Consider the following 8,447-nt stretch of genomic DNA (forward strand, 5'->3'; position numbering starts at 1 on the left):
TGCCTTTCGATTTGGAACCATGTGAATAAATTCCTTTCGATTTGGAACCATGTGAATAAATTACTTATTTAGGAACAAATAATAAAAAAAAAATTAAAAAGAAAAGAATGGCAGGAAACGTTTGTTTCTTGGAGCCATTGAAACCACCAAATTGGAAACCACAGACAGAGCAGGCAAGTGACAGTGTCCAGCAGCTGAATAGGAAATACATCAAGTTCAGGGGCAGCCTTCCCCTCTGGGCCTTCGCCTCAGCCGTTTCCCCTGCCTGGTACACCCGTCTCCTGACATCCATGTGGCTCCACTTTAGCTCCCTCAGGTCAGAAAGGTGGTCCCAGGCCACCTGATCTCAAATAACACCTCACCTCCCCATTTTGCTTTTTCCATATCATGTCCCCATCTGCCACACTATATATTTTACTTATTTATCCTTTTTTTTTTTTGGCTGTCTTGATGTCCACACCACATGTGGAAGGAATTTTATCAATTCTCTTCCCTGCAGTGTCTCCAGGGCCTATAACAGGGCTGAGCACGCAGTAGGCACTCAAGAGATTTTTCTTTTTTTTTTTTTGCTGAAGATTTGCCCTGAGCTAACATCTGTGCCGATCTTCCTCTACTTTGTATGTGGGTTGCCACCACAGCATGGCTGATGAGCAGTGTAGGTCATCACCCGAGAATTGAACCCGGCTCCCTGAAGCCGAGCATGCCGAACTTAACCACTAGGCCACAGGGCCAGCCCCAAGAGATATTTATTGGTTAAATGAAAAGCAGCCTTCCTCGTTTCTTAGGGCCAGGAGTGGACGACACCCATTTCCAGACAGCTTCTCCCTCCAGGGATGAAAGGGGAGTAGTGGAAAGCAAACATTCTCCACAATATTTGTGCTGTTTTGTTTTCTACCTGAGTGGCTGGCACACAGGTGATTATTATTTTTTTAAATTGAGATACAATTGATATATAACATTATATGGTTTCAGCTGTACAACATAATGATTCAATATTTATATATATTGTGAAATGATCACCACAATAAGTCTAGTTAATAGCTAACATCATCACCATACATAATTACAAAATTTTTTTCTTGTGACGAGAACTTTTAAGATGTACTCTCTTAGCAACTTGCAAATATACAATTCAGTGTTATTAACCAGAGTCACCACGCTGGACATTACATGTACCAAGACTTATTTATTTTATAACTAGAAGTTTGTACCTTTTGACCCCCTTCCTCCATCCACCACCCCCCCTTCCCTGATTCTTTTTTAACTATGGTAAAATATACGTAACATAAAATTTCCCATTTTAACCATTTTTAGGTGTACAGTTCAGTGGCATTAAGTACACTCACACTGTTGAGCAACCATCACCACCATCCATCTCTAGAACTTTCTCATCTTCCCAAACTGAAACTCTGTCCCCATTAGACACTAACTCCCCATCCCCCTATCCCAGCCCCTGGCACCCACCATCCTACTCTCTGTCTCCATGGATTTGCCTCCTCTAGGGACCTCATATAGGTGGAATCGTTTGTGACTGGCTTCTTACACTTAACATAATGTTTTCAAGGTTCATCCATGTTGTAGCGTGCGTCAGAATTGCATTCCTTGTTATGGCTGAATAATATTCCATTGTGTGGCTACACTATATTTCGTTTGTTCATTCATCTGCTGATGGACACTTGGGTTGTTTCCATCTTTTGCCTAGGTGATGCTTTTATTTATCTCTATGCCTTTTGGAATTCCTGAAATATTTCATAATAAAACAATTCCACAAAATAGGCCTCTGTGTAGTGGAAAGGAAAGCTTGCCAAGAAATATTGTTAAATGAAAATGATAGCATTCTCGCCATGCCTGTCTCTGTTCTGAGCTCTTTGTGTGTATTAACTCATTTGATGCTCTCCACACACCTCTGAGTTTGGGACTCCGCTTAGCCCCATTCTGCAGAAGAAGAAACTGAGGCACGGTGAGGTTAAGGGCCTGCCCGGGATCACACAGTGGCTGAGCTGGGATTTGAACCCAGACCTTCTGGCTCTAGGCTTCAAGTATGTAATTCCTTGGTTTCCTCTCAAGACCAGCATGGAATGTCCTGTCTGTGGCTGCTCGTGGGAATTTTCTAGACGCCATGTGCCCAACAGGCATGGAACTTCCTTAGAAAGATTCATGGCTTTTTTGGGGAGGGGGCTGACTGTTCTCTGAACTCTCCCATTCGAAAGGACACAAAGGGATTTTGTTTTTTTAGCCAACTCTTGGCTTTTCCCTGGTCTGCTGGGAGTTCTGGGGGTGCCCCTCCTCGAAGACCTCACGGGGAATCCCCTAGTTCTGACTTCCTCCCGAAAACCCACTGGGGCAGGGTGGCCACTTGTCCCAGTCTGCCCAGGCCTGCCCCAATTTTAACCCGGAAAGTCCCTGGTCTGGGAACCCCCCTCCATCCTGGGCAAACCCCACGGTGGGGGGTGATCCGGAGCCCTGGTGCTGGGCCTGGACTCCATCTGTGATGGAGGAGGTCCAGAAGGAGGCCTTGGGCCCTGCGGGCAGCACACGAGCCTTCCCCGCAGCCTCTGTGGCTCCTTTTTTCTTCAGCTGTCAAGTAGGGGTGCTGGTCTCACTTTAAAAGAACCTGCAAGAGCTGAGAGAATTCTAAGAACCCAGCTGCGGGACAATGTGAGCTATTATTATAATTTATTTTTGTTACTGGGATTATTACCATTACTGTTGTTATTAGTCACCTCCTCTGATATTTCCTGTGGTCTCTCCTGAGGCGGTGGGAACCGGGTCCCAGGCCCACCCACCCTCTGTGGTTGAGCTTCCAGGCCCAGCAGAGGCTGCCCCACCTCACTGCTCCGGCTGTTGAAGAATCTGGCCCCCTCGGCTTCCTGCTGCTCCACTCCTGGTGGCAGAGAGGAAGCTGAGGGCTGAAGGCCACAGCCAGCCCTTCCCCAGCGAGCGGGACAGCAGCTCAGGCCCAGACGGCCCCCCGGGTCATTCACTCCACCGGCTTCTAAGGCCCTTCCTGGGTACCAGGCACAATTCCAGGCGCTGAGGACGCAGTGGAGAACCACACAGACCCCTCACTTATGGAGCTGACATTCTAGAAGGGAAGACAGGCCTTAAAATCAGTGCTCCAGGGGCCGGCCCCGTGGCGCAGCGGTTAAGTGCACGCGCTCCACTGCGGCGGCCCGGGGTTCGCAGGTTCGGATCCCGGGCGCCCACCGACGCCCCATGTGTCAGGCCATGCTGTGGCGGCGTCCCATGTAACGTGGAGGAAGATGGGCACGGATGTTAGCCCAGGGCCAGTCTTCCTCAGCAAAAAGAGGAGGATTGGCATCGGATGTTAGCTCAGGGCTGATCTTCCTCACACACACAAAAAAATCAGTGCTCCAAGAAACTTCCAGTGAAAGGTCAGGTTGTCATAAAGGCCATGAAGAAAAATACGCAGGTGAAGGGACTGAGAGATGGGGTTGCTGATTCAGAAGGCGGAGCTTCTGGGGGAAGTGGTGAGGGTTCATTTCTTGGCCTGGGTGGTTGGTTTGTTTTATTATTGTGTGCTTTAAAACTGAGCCCACAAGTGAAGCCTGAAAGTTTCTTTTTTTAATTTTTTGTATAATCTTTTTGTGTGTGTGTGTGAGGCAAATTGGCCCTGAGCTAACATCTGTGCCCATCTTCCTCTATTTTGTATATGGGATGCTGCCACAGCATGGCTTGATGAATCGTGTGTAGGTCCGTGCTGGGGATGGGAATGCACGAACCCACTAATGCTGGGCCTCTGAAGCAGAGTGTACCAACTTAACCACTACGCCAGTGGGCTGGCCCCTTGAAAGTTTTTTTTAACGCATGGTAAAGGAAAACTGTTTCTCTACTCACAACGCTTCTGAGACCCAATGTGTGGGTTTTCCACACCAAGCAATTCTCCAATTTTCTGTGGACACCAACTGGGTGTCCTACAGTTCAATTTGGGTCTGACGTTAACTACCCAGAGCTAGTGCAGACCCCACAGGTTAAGGGCTCAGTCCCACAGGACTGCCCCCCGCTTCAGACGCCAATCGAAAGTCCCAGTTTGTCACCTGTATTTCTGACCGACCAGCTATAGATTGGGGGTGGCTATAACCCCTTCTCAGATTCAGTAATTTGCTACAGAGGCTCACAAAACTTAGAGAAACATTTACTTGGGTTTATCAGTTGATTATAAAGGATGTGATAAAGGATACAGATGGACAGCCAGAGGAAGAGGTACATAAGGTGAGGTCTGAAAGGCTCCTGAGCACAGCAGCTCTGTCCCCACGGAGTTGACGTGCGCCACCCTCCCAAGACGTGGATGTGTTCACCAATGTGACAACTCTCTAAATCTTGTGGTTTGGGGTTTTTATGGAAGTTTCATTACATTGACATGATTGATTAAATCACTGGCCATTGTTGATTGAACTCAATCTCGGCCCCTCTCCCCTCCCTGGGGGCAGGAGTGAGGGTGGATGGGAAGGTACCATCCCTCTAATCACCTGGTTGGTTCCCCTGGCAACCAACCCACATCCTCCAAGAGTCACCTCATTAGCATAAACTCAAGCTTGGTAGAACAAGCTTAGGATGAATAACAAAAGATGCTCCTCTCACCTCTATTACTCAGGAGAGTCCAAGAATTTTAGGAGCTCCGAGCCAGGAACCAGGGACTAAAGCCAAATATTATAACAAAACATGCTCCCATCACCCCTTTCACTCAGGAAGTTACAAGGGTTCTAGAAGCTCTGTTGCAGGAATCGGGGATGCAGCCCAAACATATATCTCTTAGATATCACAGTGTCACACGTGGAAAGGCCAGTTCCTTCAGACAGGGGTATTTATGGCTTCAAAGTTCTCAGGCTCATCTGTGGCTGCCCAATATTCCCACTCCATCCTGATCAGTGCACTTAACTCAGCAGAAGAGACTCTTGGGATTCTGCATCTACATGGCTTTACAATTCTGTAACCCACACCATCAGGCCTTGGGCCCCATCATCTACATCTATGAAAGGTGAGATTGTATTAAGGCCCCCGCAAAAAAACCTGAGCCCATATGTTCTCTCAACACAAGAATGTTCCTTTTGGCAGCAAAATTGGAAGCCACACAAAAGGCCATCACCATAAGAACAAACAATTAAGTTTTGAGCTACGGTTCTGTACAGCTGGAATATGATTCAGCAGAGAAAAGGAATGTTCTAGAGCCACGTGCGTCAACATGGATGGATATAATCTCAATAATGTATATTGAGTAGATAGCGTCAAGTGGCAGTGTAACCGTGGGCCCTCCAGGACCAGTTCAACTGACCCCATCTTAACAGAGTAACTAAGAGTGGCCTTTCAGGAACTGAGACCCCTTGTCCAGTTCAGGCCACTTGAGGCCACCAACCCATCAACTGGACCTGTGCAAATAACTGATGAGTGAACTTTTTGACCTCAAGAGGCTGAAAACTCCACCCTCAGACCATGCTAACCCCACCGTTTTGTGAACACGCGTCCCGTGGACAGCCACAGAGCTTGACCACGCTTGCACAGATCATCAATTACCTCACCTCTCCTCACCTCCAGTCATCTATCTCCACACTTCAGACCACCCCACCCTGCATCCCATAAATTGTGCCCCAAATCCTGAATCAGGGAGACAGATCTGAGAGCATACGCCCCTGTCTCTTTGCGGATCCATCTCGCAATAAAGCTGATTTCTTTTCCCAAAAGCTGATGCTGTAGTAATTGGCTTTTTAATGCACATCGGGCAAGAGAACACCAATTTTGTGCAGTAACAGCAGAAGGACATGTACAGTACATTTTTGTAATGTCAAAAAGTGCACAAAACATCAATTTAGTATTTGAAGATCAAGTAAAGTGAAAGGAGGAGTCATAAAAATATCCGAGGAAGTGTATTCCAGGCAGAAGGAGCAGCCAGTGCAACGGCCCTGAGGCCAGACTGTGTGTGGTGTGTTGGAGGAATAGCAAGGAGGCCCATGTGGCTGAAGCACAGTGAGTGAGGGGGAGAGAAGGAGGAAGTGAGGGCAGGGAGGTGATAAGGCAGGTCGTGCTGGGCCTGTGGGCCACAGAGAGAAGCTGGACTTTTCCTCTGAGTGAGGTGGGAGCCAAGGAGGGTTCTGAGCAGACGAGGGACATGGCCTGACTTAGGTGCTCACAGGCGCCCTCTGGATGATGCAGGGAGGACACACTGTAGGGGCGGGGGCAGGAGTTCCCAGAAAGGATAGAAGCTACTGCATCGGTCTAACTAAGCACGTGATGATGAAGGCTGGACAGGGAGGTGTGAAAAGCAGGCAGATTTTGCTGATGAACCAGAGCTGAGTGTGAGAGAAATGGGGAAGTCAAGGAGAACCCCAAGATTTCTCTCCCTGAGCTAACTAATATTTCCATTTTTCTCTTGAATCCTTCCAGAGGTGGGCTGAGCACCACAATAAAACACAGTACGTTCCTTTTACTCCTCTCTTTTATTGGGAAATATATAGACACTCTGGAGATGTCTCCATATCAGTTCAGAGCCCTGCATTTTTTCCCCAGCTGCATACTATTCCCTTGTCAGAATGAACCACTGTTCATTCCCCAGCCCCCAGGTTCCCAGGATCACCAGGTGCCAGGCGAAATCTCTATCTACAGTTTCACACTGAATCTCCACAGCTGCCCTATGAGGAAGAGTTTGTTTGTCCTCTATTTTCTCAGATTCAGAGAGGAGCAGCCACAGCCATTATGACTCCAATTCCAGAAATAAACCTGGCTCTGCCCTTTTGTTTTGTTTTGTTTTGTTTCATTTTGTGAGGAAGATCAGCCCTGAGCTAACATCCAATGCCAATCTTCCTCTTTATTTTATTGTATTTTATTTTTTTGCTGAGGAAGATTGGCCCTGAGCTAACATCCGTGCCCATCTTCCTGTACTTTATATGGGACGCTGCCACAGCATGGCTTGACAAGTGGGGCATCAGTGCACGCCCAGGATCCAAACCTGTGAACCCCGGGCCACCGAAGCGGAGCACGCGCACTTAACCACTTGTGCCACCTGGCTGGCCCCAGGCTCTGCCCTTTTGTGCTTTGTGACTGGGGAAAGTTACTCGACCTCTGTTAAAGCAAAAATTATTCAGACACACGTTAAAACGGTAAGGAAGACTTTATTCAAGACTATTGCAATAGGGGAGAGAAATCTCGTCACTGAACTCAATGGGTCTGTCTCTTGTGAGTGTGCAGCTGAAAAGCATAACAAAGGCTGAAGCCCGGGGAAGAAAAAGGTTTATTGCTTGCACAAGCAGTGGAGAAGATGGGGGATAGCTCGCAAAGCAGTGCCCTCCCCCTCCCCCTGCTTAGTGCTGGTGGAGACTTTATACACCAGAGTGCAGAGGGTATGTTACAACTGTGTAACAACTGGGCCTAATCAGGGCACACGTGCAGGCCATTACATACTCAGCTCAAGGCACCATTACCTAACAAGCTCCCTGCAACATGCCATTACATAACGGGTTCAAGGAACATCTCATTACATAACAGGGCCATGGTAACTTTTGGACACTTAGGGCTGGAGCAATTTGCAGGGGTCCTGCTGCAACTGTGTAAGTTTCACTGCAGGAGGGTGACATCTGCAAAAACAAAGACATCAACTTCTGAAAAACAGCACATTTAATTTTCTCCTTGTCTGGAAAACATTTCACAGACTATGTTTAGTTATGGATCTGATTTTCAGTAAGACTTTCCTTGCCTGGTTTCTGGTCACAATCTGGCTCAACTCTGAATATAGCAAAGACAACTGGGGATTGCTAGCCAGAGAGCAGAAGGAGGGGGTTCACGTAAGGAAAATTAGTAAGAGGAGACATTAAGGTAGGGGGATTCTTGCTAAATTTGTTACTGAACCCAAACACAGGTTCTTTTACCTGCTGCACAGTAGGGCCAATACAGAAAAAAACCTGAAACCAGGCTTGTGGCATGGAAAGAGGTTTACTATTATTGAAAGGCAGCCAGACGAAGAGATGGGAGTTAGAACTCGGATCCACCTCCTCAAAGGGAAAAAGGTAGGGGTTTTTATCTGGGGCTTTAGGTAGGGGAGGGAGAGCATGTGCCGGGGGTTTAGCTAGGGGACAGGGACCATGTAGCCATGCTGGTTGGCGCCTTCCCACCAGCCTGTGTTTGGCCTTGAAGACTGAATTTCTTTCCTTTGACTGTCTGGACTTTTCTGCTTAGTTTTTACCTTCAGCCTGCGTTTGGCCTTGTGAGGCCAAATCTTGATGTGTGGACCTTGACTTCCTGGGAAGAATAGCTCACTCATATACTAAGGAGGGATAGAGAGACCTGGTTGGTTTTAAACAACAGTTGATCACGCTGAGTATGCACAGCTGCAGTTAGCAAAGCTTATCTCCAAGTTTTTGCTCTCTTCTTCTAGCCCAGGGAAGAGTTTTTAACTGCTTCGTGCTGGGTTTCAAACTGACCTAAGAAGAGTCTTGCTA

The sequence above is a fragment of the Diceros bicornis genome, chromosome 30, assembly GCF_020826845.1.
Source record: "Diceros bicornis minor isolate mBicDic1 chromosome 30, mDicBic1.mat.cur, whole genome shotgun sequence".
Classification (NCBI taxonomy): Eukaryota; Metazoa; Chordata; class Mammalia; order Perissodactyla; family Rhinocerotidae; genus Diceros; species Diceros bicornis.